The sequence below is a fragment of the Leptonychotes weddellii genome, chromosome 6 (genome assembly GCF_054177405.1).
Source record: "Leptonychotes weddellii isolate Sample4059 chromosome 6, ASM5417740v2, whole genome shotgun sequence".
Classification (NCBI taxonomy): Eukaryota; Metazoa; Chordata; class Mammalia; order Carnivora; family Phocidae; genus Leptonychotes; species Leptonychotes weddellii.
The window spans coordinates 29,337,528-29,354,932 of NC_138374.1; the positions used below are offsets into that span (position 1 = coordinate 29,337,528).

General features: G+C 48.2%; 1 protein-coding gene across 46 annotated transcripts in view; it reads left to right on the top strand.

Moving 5' to 3' along the window:
- The first annotated feature begins 2,345 nt into the window (after positions 1–2,345).
- The window catches only part of SORBS1 (sorbin and SH3 domain containing 1), a 223,372-nt gene continuing 208,312 nt past the window's right edge, over positions 2,346–17,405 (top strand). For 21 of the 46 annotated variants that reach the window (XM_081823754.1, XM_081823757.1, XM_081823762.1 and 18 more), the window contains exon 1: positions 2,347–2,477. The gene's annotated coding sequence lies outside the window, so the exon portion shown is untranslated. Of the gene's footprint in view, positions 2,478–17,405 lie in introns of all 46 variants that reach the window. The other 25 variants (XM_081823773.1, XM_081823775.1, XM_081823777.1 and 22 more) reach the window with 4 other exon arrangements.

Genomic DNA, 17,405 nt, shown 5'->3' on the forward strand with positions numbered 1-17,405 from the left:
GGGATTGCAGTATTAAACTAGTTTTCAATCTACTCTTTTAAAAAAGATTTTATTTACTTATTTGAGAGAGAGAGAGAGAGCGCGAGCATGAGTGGGGAGGGAGGGGCAGAGGGCTGAGCAGGGAGTCAGACATGGTGTTCCATCCCAGGACCCTGGGATCATGACCTGAGCCAAAGGCAGATGCTTAATCGACTCAGCCACCCAGGCACCCCTCAATCTACTTTTCTATTTGATAATGTATTATGGACATTTTCATGTGTCAGTATCACTGTACTTTTCCTTTTTTCGTGGCCGTATGGTATTCTGTCATATGGTTGTACTGGATAGGTTTTCTTGTTCAATTAAAATTGGACATTTGAATTGTTTTTAATTTTTTTTTTATTCTGAATGGTGTTGCCCTGAATTTGTGAGGTAGGCAACTTATCTGGTTTCTTGCCGCGTTATTTTCCTCCTCTGTCGACAACCTCAGGATAACAATAGGACTCCCTCCTGGGGTGGTTGTGTGGTGTGAGTTAATGCATGTGAAGCTCTCAGTACAGAATAGTGCCTAGCAGACTAGATATGCTTGATTAAAAGTCATTTTATTACTTTACAGGCGCAGAAGGAACGGTCTTGCCTAGATCAGGGAGTAAGCTAATAGTAGAGCCTGGGAAGCCTGATTCCTAATCTAGTCTTCTTTGCAAAGCCGCAGGATAAGGTGAAAGTGGAAGGAGACATGGGCTGGGAGCTCCCTAGGCTGAGTTCCTGGTGGCCCTCGCCTCCTCAGTTGTACAGGAAGCTCCCAGGCGGCTATGAGCGTTCTAAATTTTTTTTTTCTTTACAGGGAAGAGGACAGCCGATGCTCAGCAAAAACTCGTCACTGTTCCTTGACATCTAAGAACCTTAGCAGATGTGTTTCCCATCAGCCCGTGCAGTCATTAAGGCCTGTCTTTACCGCACCACACACAGCTTGTTAACTGGGAACGTGCTTTGGCTGAAGATTCTTGTCAATGGCAGCTGACAAAAGTCAGTTTTGTTCAGCCCAAGGGATGACTGCTGTACCTTCAGGGATGTCCTGGGGATGTTGGGAGCTAGGCGTGGCTGCTTGCTGGCCCTGAGACCTTGGGTAAGCAGCTTCCCCTCTCTGATTCTTTCCTGTAACACTGAGGGGGTACTGGAGGAGGTCAGGATGGTATGCCCAGCGGTGGTTAGCTCTGAACTTAACAAAGTACCCTTCTCTTCACTTGCATATTGTCCTGTTTTATTCTATTCACTCTGTTTCACTTTGCAGATGATTTTATTTTTTCACTTGTTTGTCTGTCTCCCTCACTAAAATGGAAGCCTCATGAAGGGAAGCCTCACTTTTTTGCTGTAACCCTGGGGCCCATCACATGGCTGCCATGGAGTCCCTGAATGTGTGTTGCACGAATGAAATCTCAAGAGCCTGGGTTCAAATCCTGGTTGCATTGTTTTCTGTGTGACCTTGAGCAAGCCACTTAAACCTCAACAGTTTTCCCACTTGAAAAATAGGGATTAGTGACAGTGCCTTTTTTATAAGGCTCTGGGGATCAAATGAGAAAATATCCAGGAAGCATTAAGTCCACTGGCTGGTACAGAGTATAATTATGATAGTAGCAAACCTTAATGTAGCACAAAGGCCAGGCACTGATCTAAATGCTTTACATAGGTTAACTATGTTAATCTTGAATACATCCTATTCTTTTTTTAAAGATTTTATTTATTTACTTGAGAGAGAGTGAGAGAGATTGATTGGTTCAGAGCTAACCACCGCTGGACATACCATTCCTCTCTCTCAATAGCACAAGCAGGGGTAGAGGGAGAGGGAGAAGCAGGCTCCCCGTGGAACAGGGAGGCCGAGCTGGACTGGATCCCAGGACCCTGGGATCATGACCTGAGCCGAAGGCAGCCGCTTAACCGCCTGAACCACCCAGACACCCCACTACAACCTATTACACCATTTTACAGATGAGCAAAATGGGCACAGGGGTTAAGTAACATATGCACTCAAGACACGTTAGCTGTTATTTTTATGCCCTAGGTTCCTTACCAGCTCCCCGCGGGCGAGCCTTCTCAAGGACCAGAGGGCGCGAGGCCCAGCCAGTGGCCGGCCAGGACAGAAAGGGTTACTGAGACCGCGCGCGCCTAGTCGCCGACGATCCGCAGGCCCGCGCTCTCGGCTCACAATGCCGCGGGGCGGGGCGGCGGGACGCTTCTTCGCCTCCCATTGGCGCACACGCCCCTTCCTGTCACGGCCGGACCGGGCACCGCCCCCTGGCACCGCCCACCACCCGGGCGCTGCTGGAGTGGACGGTTCCAGACGCATGCTAATGAGGGGGCGGCCGCCGCGGCCCATTGGCCGGCCGCGGAGTGTCGGTGAAGTCAGCGCCGAGTCCCAGAAAAACAGAGCGGGGCCAACTGCAGCGTGTAGTGCGAGTGGGGCAGGACGCGCGCCACCCGCCTGCCCGGAGACCCGCAAGGTAAGCCCGCGCCAGCCGCCCGCTCGCCCGCCCGCGCTCTCTGGATCGGCGGCCGCGGCGCCGGGGGCGTGCGGCGGCCCGGCCCCCGCGGGCGGCGCCTTTGTTCCGCGCTCGAAGGAGGCGCGTTTAAAGGGCCAGCTGTTGGAAGGACTTGGGGGACGCCCTCCCCCAGAGCATCGCCCGTGGTCACGGGGAAAACCGTGGTCCTCCTCGGCCGAACCTTCCTTCCTGCTGGGTGGATCCCCAGTCTCTCCAGGAAAGTTCCCCAGGGTGCGGGGGTCCCCGGGATTCAGGTTTTGTTTCCTTTTTTGTGGGTGGGGGTACGTGCGATCATGGCCACTTCTTCAGGCTGGCTGCAATATGGGTGGGTGGAGGAGACATCAAAGCCCGGGGGGGTTTGCGCTGTAAAGTGAAACTACCGAGGAGGGGCTCCTCTGCAGCAGCGAGAGGAAGAAGAAGGGAGCGAGCGGCAGGATGGAGGCATCGCAGGTGTGTTCATTCATCAGCATCCCCCGGGAGGAGAGGGCGGCGGGAGGGGCGCTAGGACGATCCGTCTGGCCTAAGGACCCGCCTGAATGAGCGGGTACGTGTGTGGGTCCGGGAACCCCGTGCGTGCCCATCCGCCCATGCTGCTTCATCCCCCAGGGTGACTGGCAGCATCTTGCTAGGCGGTTCATCACCGACAAGGACGGAAAGCAACTCCTTTCTCCGAATTCCCCGGGCATCCCTAGCTCCCACCTGGCTGCTTTCCGATGTGGCTTCCTTGATAAGCGGTAGCGCCCTTCAAGATAGAGGGGGGGAGAGGCTTGAATTCATTATGTACCTTTCATGGGGGGATGTGCTGTCGAATTCTGCATCCCCCCTGCATCCGCTGTCGTAAGATGGCTTTGAAATTCACCAGTGCATGCTTTCTTTGGGCAGACAGAATTTATTACGCTATTACATTGCTACATAAAAGCAGAAGGGGTCCCACTGAGCGCGGCTCCTTTTATCCAGACCCTGTGTTTTCCCAGCATGTTCTGGCTGAACCTTTGGATTTTTGTTTTAAACTGAGCGCTGGGATGCTCCTGTTGTCACAGGGCTGACCTGCTGAAATTGCCAGAATTGATTTCACTGTCAATAGGAGGGAGGTTCATTTAGAGACATCATGGAACCTATCTGGCAGTCAGGCCTCTGACATCACCCCCCCCCCCCCACACACATATCCCTTTTCCTCTCATAAGTGAAGGCCAGGGATGGCTTGTTTGTCTCCACTCTCCTTGGTTTTTGAGCTCCTCTATTTAGATTCAGTTTTATGTTTTTAATTGGAAAGGAAGCTTGGTGGTGGTTGAAGAGAAGGGGGTGGATTAAAAGTGGGGTGGGCGGCAGATGGGGACAGCAGCCTCAATGACAGAAAGCACATGCTGGACATTTGGAGACTCCAGATCTACAGCCCTTAGAGACACAGGTGAGATAGATGGCTGTCTACCCACTGGGAGGGGTGTGTGTGTGTGTGTGTGTGTGTGTTGGCTTGAGGGAGGGGTGGAGGAAGAGGATGCTGCCAGCAATTTTCTGCCCCACCCTCTTGATGCTGCCTTAAATAGCTCCTTGCCCGCAAAGCTCGGCTGTCTGGGGCTCTTGGCCTGAGGGGATGGCAGGGAAGGGTGGGTCTGTTGGCACCTTTGCTCTGGGCACTTTAGAGAGGACTGTTAGCAAAGGGGTAGTTCTGGGGTTGCAGAGAGCTCATTTCTCAGCTGGAGGGCACTGAGTTGAGCTGTCTCTGGTGACTTCCCCGCAGGGAATTAGCAACTGAAAAGAAATGCTTTCTACCCTGTAGGGCCAAGAGATGGGAGGGTATTGTCATCTTCCCTTGGAGCCCACCCCGTTGGCTGGCCCGATCCTCTTCTTACCTGCTCTCTTTCCTGCTAGTTGGAGAGTTTCAGTGAACTTTTCTGAAGGGATTGGGAATAATGAGGGGTGAGGTTGGAGTGCTGGGAAGGGACGAGCAGATGCTTCTTACTGACAGAACAAAGACCTGTTCAGCGCTCCCCTCTTTCCCCCTCCCTAAAATAGAGTTCTATATAGATAGCAGACTCTGGGGTTTTCTTTGCAGAGTATGAATGGGCAGGGTTCAGGAAAGAAGGCTTTTACCAGGCAGCATTGGTAATCATCTGGTCATCCAGATGTAGCTCTGGACCCTTCCCTGGACGTGGAAATAGATTTGCTGTAGAGGGCACTCACAGGTCATTTAGGATTTAATCTGTCTCTGTAAAAGGAAATGGATGGTCCCAAAAAACTTTGGTGAAAGAGCTCTGGACCAGAGGCGGGGCAGCTGGCTTTGATCCTGGCCACTGATCTGCTTTGGGCTTTGGGCTTGTGGCTTCCACGCTCTGGGCCCGTGTCCTTGTTGGGGAAAAAGCAGAAGGCTTTGGAGCAGACTATTTTCCCGGGTTCCTGACAGCATTACTGTTCTTAGATTCACAAGTCCAGTTTGTGGGAGGGCCTTTTAAGATTCTTTTTTGTTTGCTAAATTGTTAAAGTCATAGTGTTGCTCAGTGGCATGAAAGAAGTATTCCAGGACTCAGGCTTCTGATGGCTTCAGACTCACCTTTTCCTCAATTAGTACAATTTATGAGGATTTACTGTATGTAAATACTTGAGAGCTAAAATGGCCTGGAGAGGCACAGACCCTCTGAGCGGTGGTTGACTGGGGTGACTTGAATTGGCAGAATGCTAAGGAAAAGGAGTTTCTAGAATTCATTCTCCTTTCCTGTGTATGTTTAACTCACTGCTTTATTTATGGTTATACAGGTGAATGTTCAGTTATTTAGAGCATGAGTGTTGGAAGAAAACCATGATTGCCATGTTTTGCCCCCCTCACTGAGGAATTTGGGATTGGGAAAGTTGTGATTTGTCCAAAGTCACACAGGTAGCAAGATGCAAAGTTGGGACAGGACCCCTGGTGGGTAGATTCTGCGTCCTGTATTCCAGATGTAGCTCTTACTCCCTCCTCCTCTGAGATTCTAAAATGGGATAGAGAAAGTGAGGAGGAAATAGGGCTGAAGAAGGGAGAGGTTGGAGGCAGGTCAGGTGGGGAAGGGGAAAACACAGCCTCCAAGCTTGGAGGAGGGAGGGATGGAGCTGAAAGGGGGGCTCTTCCAGCTGTGAAAGAGCAGATTTCTGCAGCCCTTGGATGGAGGAAGCAAGAAAGGGCTTGGCTTAGACAGGGGTGGGAGTGGGTGGACCTGCCTGGGCTTGGGGCGGAGGTGGAGTCTCCTTGCGATCTCTCCTGTTGACCCTCAGACTGCAGAGTGTGGTAGAAGCTGCTTTGTTGTAGGGTCAGCTGAGGCCTTTGGAGCCACTAGGTACATGGAACTTGAACATGTGGGAAGTCATATGTGCTGGTGGTGACAATACTGAGGTGGGACCCAGTTCTGCTGAAGTCCCAGTTTATTTTTAAATGCAAAACGAAAGAAAGTTTTCTGTGGAATTTCTTTTCAACTCAAGCATTTTTCCTCTGACTTTCATCGGTGTTTTGTATGTTTTATGAGATAGTGTTTCATGTACTCCCTTTTCAAGAGGCATGCTTGGAGCTGGCTGATTCACTGAACTGTAGCTCATGTGTGGGGAGCTTCTGGCCTGGGACGTGAGCTAAACCTCCGAATGTTTCAGTGAGCAATGAAAGAGCTGTGAACAGTGGTTAACCGGATCAGTAGCCATTCAAAGGCAAGGATGAAAGGTGATAATACTTTGAAGTCTATAACCCAAGCCAACAGCCAGCCTGTGTGGTATAGTTTACTTTGGCTTGTTGGTCAGGCCTCGGAAGTGTCTCTGTAGATTCCCTGATAGGAACCGCCCCCAGCCCTTCCTGCTCTGTCAGACCCACTGGATGTCCCAGTCACGAAGACCTCATCCATGTCCCCAAAGACCAGGTTCTCCCTCACACCAGGGCTTGTTCCTCACCGAATAGGATATGGACAGGTCTGTGTGTCTGTGTATCTCACTGTCTCCCGTTCTTGCTTTCCCACGTCTCCATCTCCCTCCTCTATACATTTCTTTCTCTCTCCTCCTGCTGTATCTTTCTTTTTCTTCTTACCCTCCTCCCCCATTCTTTCTTTACTGTCAATAATACAGCTTTGTAGTGTATTTTAATGTATTTACTGTTATTAAAATTTAATCTTCTCTGTTCTTAATTTACAGTCAGTTGAGTTCACTCCCTTGCAATGTGTGGGTATGTGTTTTATACACAGAACAAACGAACAAAACAAACCCTATTAAATTCCTTTTTACTTCTTTCTGTGTGGCCTTCCATTGATTTCTGCCTCCCCTTCCCTTCCCTCCCCCCTCTTCTTCTGTGGTCAGTAGTGGTTCTTTATAGAAAACAAAATTTCCCAGCTCACTGTCATGTGGATATTATTGTTTTTATAACAAAAACAGTTACGACAATAGAAAAAGTTTCCGCCCCTGTATTGTGGACACAAGGGACACCCTCTCCCAAGAGATGTGCCCTATTTCTTGATTTCCTTCCATGGAAGGAGTGTCTGCAGTGTATTCTCCAACAGAGGCCTGGACTATAAAGGTTGGGGGTGTTGATGGTGAAGCTGGGGCTCTTGTCTATGATTCTGGTAATGCTTAAAGTCGGGGAGGTGGGTGGGCTTATGGCCAAGAGAGGACATCTAAGAATTCAGTGTGATGGCTTTTCTTTGTTTCCCTAAGCTGGGCTAACCCAGCAGTCAGTGACAAGACCCAGACCTCTTTGGAAAAGAATGAGATGTTTCTCAGCTTTCTGATTCATCTCGGTTGGGACCCGAGGGAAGCTAGGCAGAAGGAGGGTAGGCACCCACTGACAGGTTGCAGGTCTGAAGTTCCAGGTACTTTGATGGATGCTTGCTGTAGTGCTTTAAAATTTTTTTCTGACTCAGGTTAATTACAGAGAAGATCGAGTCTTGGTGCTCAGTGGTCAGCAGATAGTTTAGCATCTAAAGCTGGCCTTGCAAGCAAGCAGTCTCCTTGAAATCCCTAGTTAATATGTTAAAAATTCACATGAGTTTTGTATTCTACTCTATAATATGTCTGGGCTGGTTTTAGTATAAAGGTATTTAAAATGTTTTACTGTCAGGCTGCCTGGGTGGCTCAGTCGGTTAAGCGTCTGACTTCGGCTCAGATTGTGATCTTAGGGTCCTGGGATCGAGCCCCATGTCCAGCTACCCACATAGTGGGGAGACTGCTTCTCCCTCTCCCTCTGCCCCTCCCCCCTGCTCATGCTCTCTCTTTCTCTCTTTCAAATGAATAAATAAAATCTTAAAAAAAATATATGCTTTGCTGTTAAGTACAACTGATGGTCCAGGAAAATGCTGTGTTTATATGGGGCCTTCACTTGTCCATGTCCACTTGAATTATGCACAGCAGGTCCCGTCCTCCAGCTGGAGAAGCCAGCAGTGGGGCAGGCATCAAACCTGGTGGTGTGGGGAGCTGCCCACCGCCCCCAGCCCTTCCTGCTGGCTCTGTCAGACCCACTGGATGTCCCAGTCACGAAGACCTCATCCATGTCCCCAAAGACCAGGTTCTCCCTCACACCAGGGCTTGTTCCTCACCAGAAGGCCTTTTCTCCTTTGCCTGGTTGACTCCTCCTTCTCCTTTCAGACTCTCCTCACATCTGAACGAGGTGCTTTTCTCCCTATGTTAAGTAGTAGCTGGTTCCCTGTCTGTCTTTTCTACCAGATTGTGAGATCTGGCAAGACAGAACCTGTGTTTCATCTCTTTTTAAATTCAATTTTTTTTTTTAAAGATTTTATTTATTTATTTGACAGAGAGAGAGAGACAGCGAGAGAGGGAACACAAGCAGGGGGAGTCAGAGAGGGAGAAGCAGGCTTCCCACGGAGCAGGGAGCCCGATGTGGGGCTTGATCCCAGGACCCTGGGATCATGACCTGAGCTGAAGGCAGACGCTTAACGGCTGAGCCACCCAGGCGCCCCTTAAATTCAATTTTAATTTACATCAAAGTCCTATTTTATTTATATATATATGTATATATACGTATATATGTGCGTGTATATAGTATACATACATACTTTTTAAAAGTACGTGTATATACGTACTTGACGTAAGTACGTCAAGTAACACTGCAAGGCTTATAAAGAAACGCTGTGTCACCCCTTCCCATTCCAGGAATTACTCCCCAGAGTCAGTCACTGAATGTGATTTTCTATGGCTGCAGTAACAAATTACCACCAACACAGTGGCTTGAAGCAAAATAAATTCATATTATGGTTATGTAGCTTAGTAGTCTGAAAAGGTTCTCACTGGGCTAAAATAAAGGAGGTAGCAGATTCTTTTTGGGAAGAATCTTGGGAAGAACCCCTTTTGGGAAGAATCTGTTTCCTTGCTTGCCTCTGCTAGCTTCTAGAGGCTGCCTGCAGTCCCTGGCCCTTGTGATTACTTTGGGCTCCCCTGCATAATCTAGGGTAATCTTATTCTAAGTTCCCTTGATTAGCAACCTTTATTCCATTTGCAACTTTAATTCCCCTTTGCCAGAAAACATGTTTATAGGCTTGGGGTTTAGGTTATGGACACCATCTTTGAGGGGCCATTGTTCTGCCTACTATAGTCACTTCCAACTCTATTAGCTATTTTTCCTGATATTACTATTATATTTATGAGTTCCCTGCTTACATTGCTGTTTCTTGATTGTTCAATTTGGATATTATTTCTTGATGTCCTGCCATGGATTAGAGGAACCCTTATTCCCCTCTTCTCCCCATACACCTCTGTTCACTCTGTCCTCCCAATATGGTTACATCACAGTTTTGGGTTATATTGATATTCAGTGCTTACATTATCTTGGCTGTGTAAATAGCATTCATGGCTGAGCCATATAGTTGTGCTATAATGATATTTCCTTTTTTGTACATCTTTTTTTTTTCTTTAGTTGATAATTGCCTTCTTTTTTCTATTTATTTTTCTATATACTTATTACTAATTCTCAAAGTCTCTGACAGAATTTTAAAACATCTATGTTTTATAACACATGTTCCTCTTCATTTTTTCCCCTTGGAGACCTCCCTCCCAGAGGCCTCCATCCCTCTCCTCTCTTTTGGGTTGATTGATCTATACGCCTGTGATATGACTCATCCTGGGGATTCCTTTGCCTTGTCCTAGGCTGGATCTTCTGTTTCCTCTTTCTTGGTTTATTTCCCCAGGAGGTTCTAAGAGAGGGTCTGTGGAGGTTGATCACTTCAAACTTGCATGTCTGAAATATCCTTATTCTACATTTATACTTGATTGGTGGTTTAATTTGTCTAGAATTTTAGGTTGAAAGCCATGGTCCCTTAGAATTTTGAATGCATTGCTCCACTGTCTTCTAGGTTCCAATATTAATGGCAAAAATTCAGATGCCATTCTGATTCTTGATCACTTATGGGTAACCTGCTTCTTTCTCACTGAAAGTTTTAGGATCATCTCTTTTTCTCTGTACTGGAAATTTTCTTGCTTTTAAAATTATTGTGCTAGGTCCTTAGTGTGCTGTTTTGATCTGAAGACTCACATTCTTCAGTTTTGGGAAGATTTCTTCTATTTTTCTTTGATAAATTCCTTTTTTTCTTTTGTCTTTGGAACTCCTCTGTTAGTTGGATGTTGGACTTCCTGGGTTGAGTTTATAATTTTTATTTTTATTTTATGTTTTTAAACATTTTATTATTTTTTAAAAGTAATCTCCACACCCAGTGTGGGACTTGAACTTACAACCCTGAAATCAAGAGTCACATGCTGTACCAACTGAGCCAGCTAGGCGCCCTGAGTTTATAATTTTAAAATCTTTTTTTCTTGTTTTTCATTTTATTTTTGTTTCACTTTGTGAGAGGCCTCTTCAGCTTTGTTCTTAACCCTTTTGAATTTTCAAATTTATGTTTTCATGGTTTTGCATGAAACATGCTTGCATGCTTTCTGGAACTCCCTCGTTCTCAGATGCTCACTTTTTTTTTTTTTTAATAGCATCTTGTTCTTGTTTCATGGGTGCAATAAATTCACTTAGGTTAGGTTTTTGATTCTGTTTTTGGTGTTTTTCTACTGTTTTCTGCTTTGTCTTTGTTTCCTCCAAGCCCCTTTTTCTGCTTGTTTTGGTTACTGAATTTCCCATTGGAGCTGTTCTTCTACTGATCCTTGACTGTCCATTAATATTTTAAGATTGCTGATTGGGCATTTGTGTGACAAGGAAGGGGGCTTAACTTCATTGTAGGGTTCCAGAAGAGAGCCCACTTTCAGTGTCTGTGCCTATAGATCTTTTTTTCTAGGGGATGTTGGGTTTTCCTGGAGAAAAATGTTGCCTGGTGGTGTAATAGCCTGGATGTCCTGCATCATGGGAGCCTTGATGGGAAAGGAGGCTAGGTACCCTGTTTGGTATGCAGACTTTCACTCACTTGGTCCTTTTCTGAAGGTTCTCTCCCTTCTTCTCAGCTGTGTCCTTCCCTCAACTGTGTCTGGATCCAGAGTCTCTTGGTGTAGTTTGCCTAAACAGTGAATCTCTGCCTTCTTCTGCCTGGGGGAGGGAAATCACCAGACTGAGTAGATGTAGGAGAGGCGACCCTGGGCTGGAAGTGCTCCTTCCACAAACTTTTAGCGGACTCTCTTTTTAGCCCCTCTCCCCTCCCCTCTTAGTCCTTGGTGCCTTCCAATTTCTGAGGCTTCTTCTGTTTCTGTAGCATAAGTCCCCACTTGCTTAGTGTTTCCCTCCCCTGCTTGCACTTAGCAGGGCAGAAACCTGAATCAGCTACTGCAGGGCAATCAGCTCTCTGTCTTCCAGAATTCTGTTGATATATCTCATCGGCTGTTGTCTTCTTTCCATCAAAAATCAAAATTTTTACTGTCCTTTTAGTGGGGTTCTAGAAGAGAGCAGGGATAAATATGGGTATTTAACCCTCCGATTTGACCAGAAGTTTCAACTCTTTATCCAAGCCCTGAAACTGGTACCTGCTAGATGTAGCGTATATTCTCAAGAACTGTTTGTATACTGATTGAGTGCATGTTCCTGAGGTGGTGTGCATACAGTTAGTCATGAGATTTCAAGACAGTCCCAAGCATACAATCTTAGAAAAATAAATCCATTGTTTATTCTGAGATAGATAGCAGATCTGCCCTTCTCCCATGTAGCGTAAGAAGCACTGTTAGACAGCATTGTCAGCTGTTGGGCTGGAGAGTGACCAGGCAGGCTCAGGTGCTATCTCCAGTCCTATCACTAATGACCTGGGGCACCTTGAAAAGTCACATAACCTGTCCGGGTCTTGGTTTCCCCAGGCTTAAAACGAGCTATTGGTCAAGATTTGATGCAGTTCACCTCCATAAATGCCTGCCGTGCCAAGGCATGGTGCCAGCATCTTTCTGGCTGTTTCTTCTAAGTCAGTCGGGTCAGTGTTTTGTAGGTAATGTCTGTGAGGACTGTGCCTTGTATGTCTTGCTCCTGGTTGTATTCCGTGCCTGACGCAGTCGGTCCACTGCAGATTTGACCTCTCCCTCTGGACGGCGGGCTCCTTGCGAGGGCCACATCGCAATCATCTTTGTGTCTGACATAGCCCAAGGTGCAGGGCCCAGGCTGCATAGCCCTTGGTGCCTGTTGGGTTTTTCCACTTAGAATACATCAAGGAAATAGAAAACAGGAGCTGCTTTGCCAGAATCCCTAGACGCCGCTTGGAGAACGAGGCCTTGCTCCTTGGGAGTCCAGCTGCACACTCCTTGGCGCAGCTTTGGAGCTAGGGGCCCAAATCTCAAGTGCATTGATGGGAAAGTCAGCAGAGATACCCATTCTGTACCACGGCCCTGACACTAGAGGATTGTTTCCCCCAAACAGGTCACCAAATGTATTTGTTTAATGGGCCTCATACTGTTACAAGTTAAGATCAGATTTATCTTTTTTTTTTTTTTTGAATTCTCCAGCCATTTATTTCAACAATTCTCTATTCTACAGCTGAAATAACTTAACATAAGAAATAGCTGTTCACTCTATGTAAAACTTGCAAACCTGGTTCCACAAGGCATATGTCTAAAAAATAATGAATCTGGAAGGGCTGTTGAGTAAGACGCTCCATCCATCGTGGTGTGATGGTAATGCCCAAGTCCACTGGTGCACTCTCCTCCATCGTCCTAGGCTCAGGAGAAATATCCCAGGGGGCCAATCTCTTCACTTCCCTCTTCATTACCATCATCATAATTGCTGCCGTTTTCTCATAAACATTCACGATTCATCAAGGATCAGATTTATCTTAACTAAGAAAGTGAGTTATAGATACAATCCTGCGTTTGTTTTTTTTTTTATATTTTTTAGAGAGCGAGCGAGAGAGAAACAGCATGAGAGGGGAGAGGGTCAGAGGGAGAAGCAGGCTCCCCGCTGAGCCGGGAGCCCGATGTGGGACTCGATCCCAGGACCCTGGGATCATGACCTGAGCCGAAGGCAGACGCTTAACCATCTGAGCCACCCAGGCGCCCCACAATCCTGTGTTTGTAGTGTTCACAAATGTTTAAGTGCTTTTTCATAATTATTTTGGTTTTCCTAAACCTGTGAGCTAAGGTGCCAGGACTAGTAAGTAGGAATTTCAGGGAGATAAATTTGGCTTCATAGAAGCACTTTTCATCCTGAGAGCCATTCCCTGTTGCATTTGGGAGGCCCTGAGCTCCTCGCCAAGCCAAGGCTAGATGTCCATTAGCCAGGGAGCCTCGGGAATCAATCCTGGGGTGGGAGAGGAAGTCTTATTAGAGCACCTGAAAAGTCCTTTGCTTTTGATTTGTTCAACAAATCATTACTGGGTACCAACCGTACACCAGGGTCTGGGCTGGGCTCTGGGAATACAGTGGTGACTGAAGAGAAATGGTCCCTGCCCTCCTAGAATTTATAGACCAGAGCTGTGCTTTCCAGTGTGGTAGACACCAGCCATATTCATTTTAAACTAATTAAAATGAAAGACAGTTTACAGTTCAGTCTCTTGTTCACACCAGCCACATTTCCAGTGCTCATAGACACAAGTTCCCATCATGCCAGGAAGTTCTCTCGGGCAGCTTGCAGTGGACTACAGAGCTAAATAAGCTTCTGTGTTTCTAGACCAGGCATCTGTGATTAGCCTTCTTTCACAGCGGAGACAGCTGATGCCGAGAGAAGCCATTTGTTTTAGGCCATGTCGCTGGATGGGCCTGAGCTGGGAGCAGATCTCTTCTCGTGGAGCTTGGCTCTTCTTGCCTGGAAGTGAGGTGGGGAGCAGAGTGACGAAGGCTGCCTGAGTCCCCAGCCTGCGTCTGCTGCTTCACTCCTCCGTGCCTCAGGTGCTGCACCTGTCAGATGGAGAAAATAATGGTACCTACCTCGAAGGATTGTGGCTGATTCGATGATGCAAGTCTCTAGACTGTGCCTGACGCGTGGTAGCGCTGGTTGCTATGTTGAGGAGAAGGAGACAAGTTATTGGTGGAGTCAAGAGGCATTTTCAAACAGGAGACTGTTGAGTGGAGAAAGAACGTTGGCGGGCGAGGCTGTGTTTGCAGAGCTGACTGGCCACCTGGAGAGAGACACAGAACCGAATGTGTCTAAGCCAGGAGCTGCTTTGGGCATGAGAGCTGATGTAAAAATGCCAGCGAAGCTCTCTGAATCCCAGTACTCATCACTGACACTTGAACAAGGATCCCTTTGATGTCCCTTTCCTTCTGGCTTGCCTCTACCCATGGACCTTTCTCCTGTCCCCAAACATTTCTTCCCCTACTGTATTTCCACCTTGGAGGGGTGGGGTCTCAGACATTTGCCATCAGCCCCGTGGAGCAGAGGGATGGCCAGAGGTGTGTGAAGGAGAGAAGGGACAGATCCTGGGTGATTTGGCAGCTGGCTCTGTGGCTTCTCTTTGGGGTTTCTGTCGCTCGGTGATTTGCTCAGTCTTGCAAGCAGGTCCACCTGGTGTGGCCTGATGTGCTCGGGGTGCCCCGTTTTGTGGGGAAAGGGAGCTCTGATGTTCGCCCCAGGGCGGGGAGGGTGCTGCATTCGATGGGCGGATCCCTGCTTGCAGGTGGAACTTCAGTTTAAGAAGCGCTTTAATAGCCATGGGCTCATTTCATCCTTCGAACAAATGTTGGTGAACATGTAGCCACGGCCCCCGTCCTCCCCGACTTCTTTCCTCCTTCACACTGAGAGCGCGGGGCTCTTGGCTTCCCCAGTAGGCATCCGGCAGTTTGTTTCAGGTTTTGAGGTGGGAAGGTTTTGGTTGGACAGCGTGGGTGGGGGTGGGGGTGGTGACGGTGCTCTAGACGCACCTGACCGATACGGCATCTCGCTTCCGCCAGGTGAGGCACACAGAGCAGGTGGTAGAGCAAGGCCAGTGACAGACCCCAAGTGAGGTGCCTGGTGATGGTGGACCCAGGACTGACCTGGGCGGAGACTGCTCCTGGCTACCCGGATTCTCACTGTGCCATACGCATGCTGCCTGAGGACCGGTGATCAGGAGTGTTGAATACTTGGACGTTATCCTCTACTTGGCTTTGCCAGGCTCGTTCTCCTTTGGGCCGTGACTTTCCACTATTCATGGACGATGTTCTAGCTCAGAGCAGCTGTGACAGGAATGGGTGCTTAGAAGATTCCGGAATTGCCCACGTGTCAATGCACAAACTCATTACTCATTTATATAATGCCTAGTGTGCATCGATTATTAACATCAGCCTGTAGGCCAACCTTTGAGTTTGGTTTCCCAGCATGAAGGGTCACCAGGACGTATCTTTTGAAATACAAACAGTTTCTCTTGTTGCCTGGAATTTGCGTGGAACCCGGCAGCTGGGCATCTGAGCGGTTTCCTAGTGTGACCTGTAAGAACTCGTTCATGTGCAAATTGCTCTTATTTAGAGTTTGTCTTTCGTCTGTCCGTCGGGGCAGATCCAGGGTTGAGTGACTATTTCCTGCGAGCACAGGATGGTCAGGGGTTGCAGCTACTGATGCTACATCAAGGGGGACAATGTAAACATTTTCGTGTTATGTTGATGTTTGAGAGTCTTTCCCAGGCTGCTGTACCATACACACTGCTGACTCTTCTGTGGGTGCGCCTCTCCTTATGGACAGTGCATGCAGAAGGCTGGCGAGAGGAGGGGATCCTGCAGCTGTGGGGGAGGGGAGATGGGCCGGAGCTGGAGCTGGGGGTCTGTCACTGTGGGATTGAGAGCAGGCCAGGGATCTGGACGGAGAAGCCAAGGCAACAGGAGGAACTGGGCCGCTGTAAGCAGGACAAAATGAATAGCGTCTCCAGAGAAAGAAAAACCCCAGCGGGGATGGAAGATAGAGTAGCTAGAGAAAGCTGGGCTCGGGAGGCCCGAGGGCCTGAGGAGGGTCAGGTGCCAGCTGCTGACAGACGGGTTGCCAAGCCCGTGAGCCTGGCCCAAGACAGTCTCAGGCCTTTTAGGACAGTTTTGTGTTTGCTTTGTGGGGCCTTTATGTTGGGCTTGGTGCATTAGTGAACCAGGACCGGCAGGTGTGAGGGGGCGAGGCCCCCGGGACCTGGGAGATGTTAGTCATGCCTGAGCACGGAGAGAAGATAGGCTCCTCTTCAGAACAGCTGCTGCAGGAGGAGGCCCTGCAGCCTGCCAGCCTACGGTACCATCGACAGTCTTGGTTTGATCTTGAATTATTAAGGTCATGGGCTATTTCAGCACTCACCTGAAGCATCGCTGTGAATAATGGAAAGGAACACCCAGTGAAAATACCCATCCCTGGGGTCCAAGGGGCTCCAGTAGAGAAGGGGTTTTGTGGCCGTGGTTCTGGATTCCCCAGCTTGTTCCCGCAAGGAACAAACAGCTGGAAATCCAGAGGTTACCCTTGATGGCAGGGTGTGCACCTCCTTGGGCTATCTTGATGGGTATTGTTGCTGGGTGTTCCTTTCCATTGTAGCAAGGAAGAAACAGTGATGTTAGAAGACGTAAAATATTTAATACTGTCTTTAAAAAATTAAACTGCCCAGGAGTCTTTGGTTGGTGATGCCCATAGCAACAGGCATGGTTTCCAGGAGTGTCTTCCTAAGCTTTTGAGCTTCTCAGAAGGGGTGCGGGACCCCACTCCCAGCAGGCTGGGAGGCCTGGAGGAGGCCCACCTGCCTGCTTGGTCCAGAGGCCGGGCAGTATTGAGACTGAGCGACCCCTTCAGAGGTTGGAAGCTGGGGTCTGTTTTGGTAAGTAGTGGGGAGCAAAGGGGAGGAGAACTTGCCATCCTTTTGGGGCTTGTTCATTCATTTTGTTTTATTGGCCTGTTAGTCCCTGGCACTTAGGCTTCTCCATCCAGTCTCCGGACTTTGCCTGTACAGTTTCCTTAGCCTGGAGTGTTCTTTCCTTCCTTTACCTAGCCAGCACTGTTCATCCTTCAGATGTCACCTACAGCAGCATGTTCCTGGAGAAGCCTTCTCTGATCCCCTGGAGCAGTTTAAAACCTCCCGTTTGAGGTTCTCATGATTCAGTGGTTCTAGACAGAACATTCTTCACGGCATCTGTCTCAGCTGCTTTGTTACACTTGTTTGGGAAATCATTGTTTGTCTGCCCACCCCTCCAGTCTGTAGGATCCACAATTGCTGTGGCCAGGGCTGTTTCTCAGCCACATTCTGTCCCCAGTGCCCAGCATGTGTCTGGCCCACAGAAGGGGCTCACTAGCCGTGAGGAAATTAATTCATATACTAAGTTGTGGGTTCTGTCGCAGATTCTGGGACTATAAAGAGAACAAAACACCCCTGCTGTCCTTACACTGTTCCTAATCTAGAGCAGTGGGTGAGCTCTCAAGAGATCGATTGAGTGGCAGGAAGAAAACATCAGTTAAAGTTCTATTTATTCTTTAACTCAAACATAAGAAAGATGTAGCTTTCCTATTTATAGTAGTACGGATTTTATAATTAACTTGTAAGTAAATATGCTCAAAGCTATTTTCCTAACAGGAAGGTATGATCAGAAAGTTGGGTGACTTGG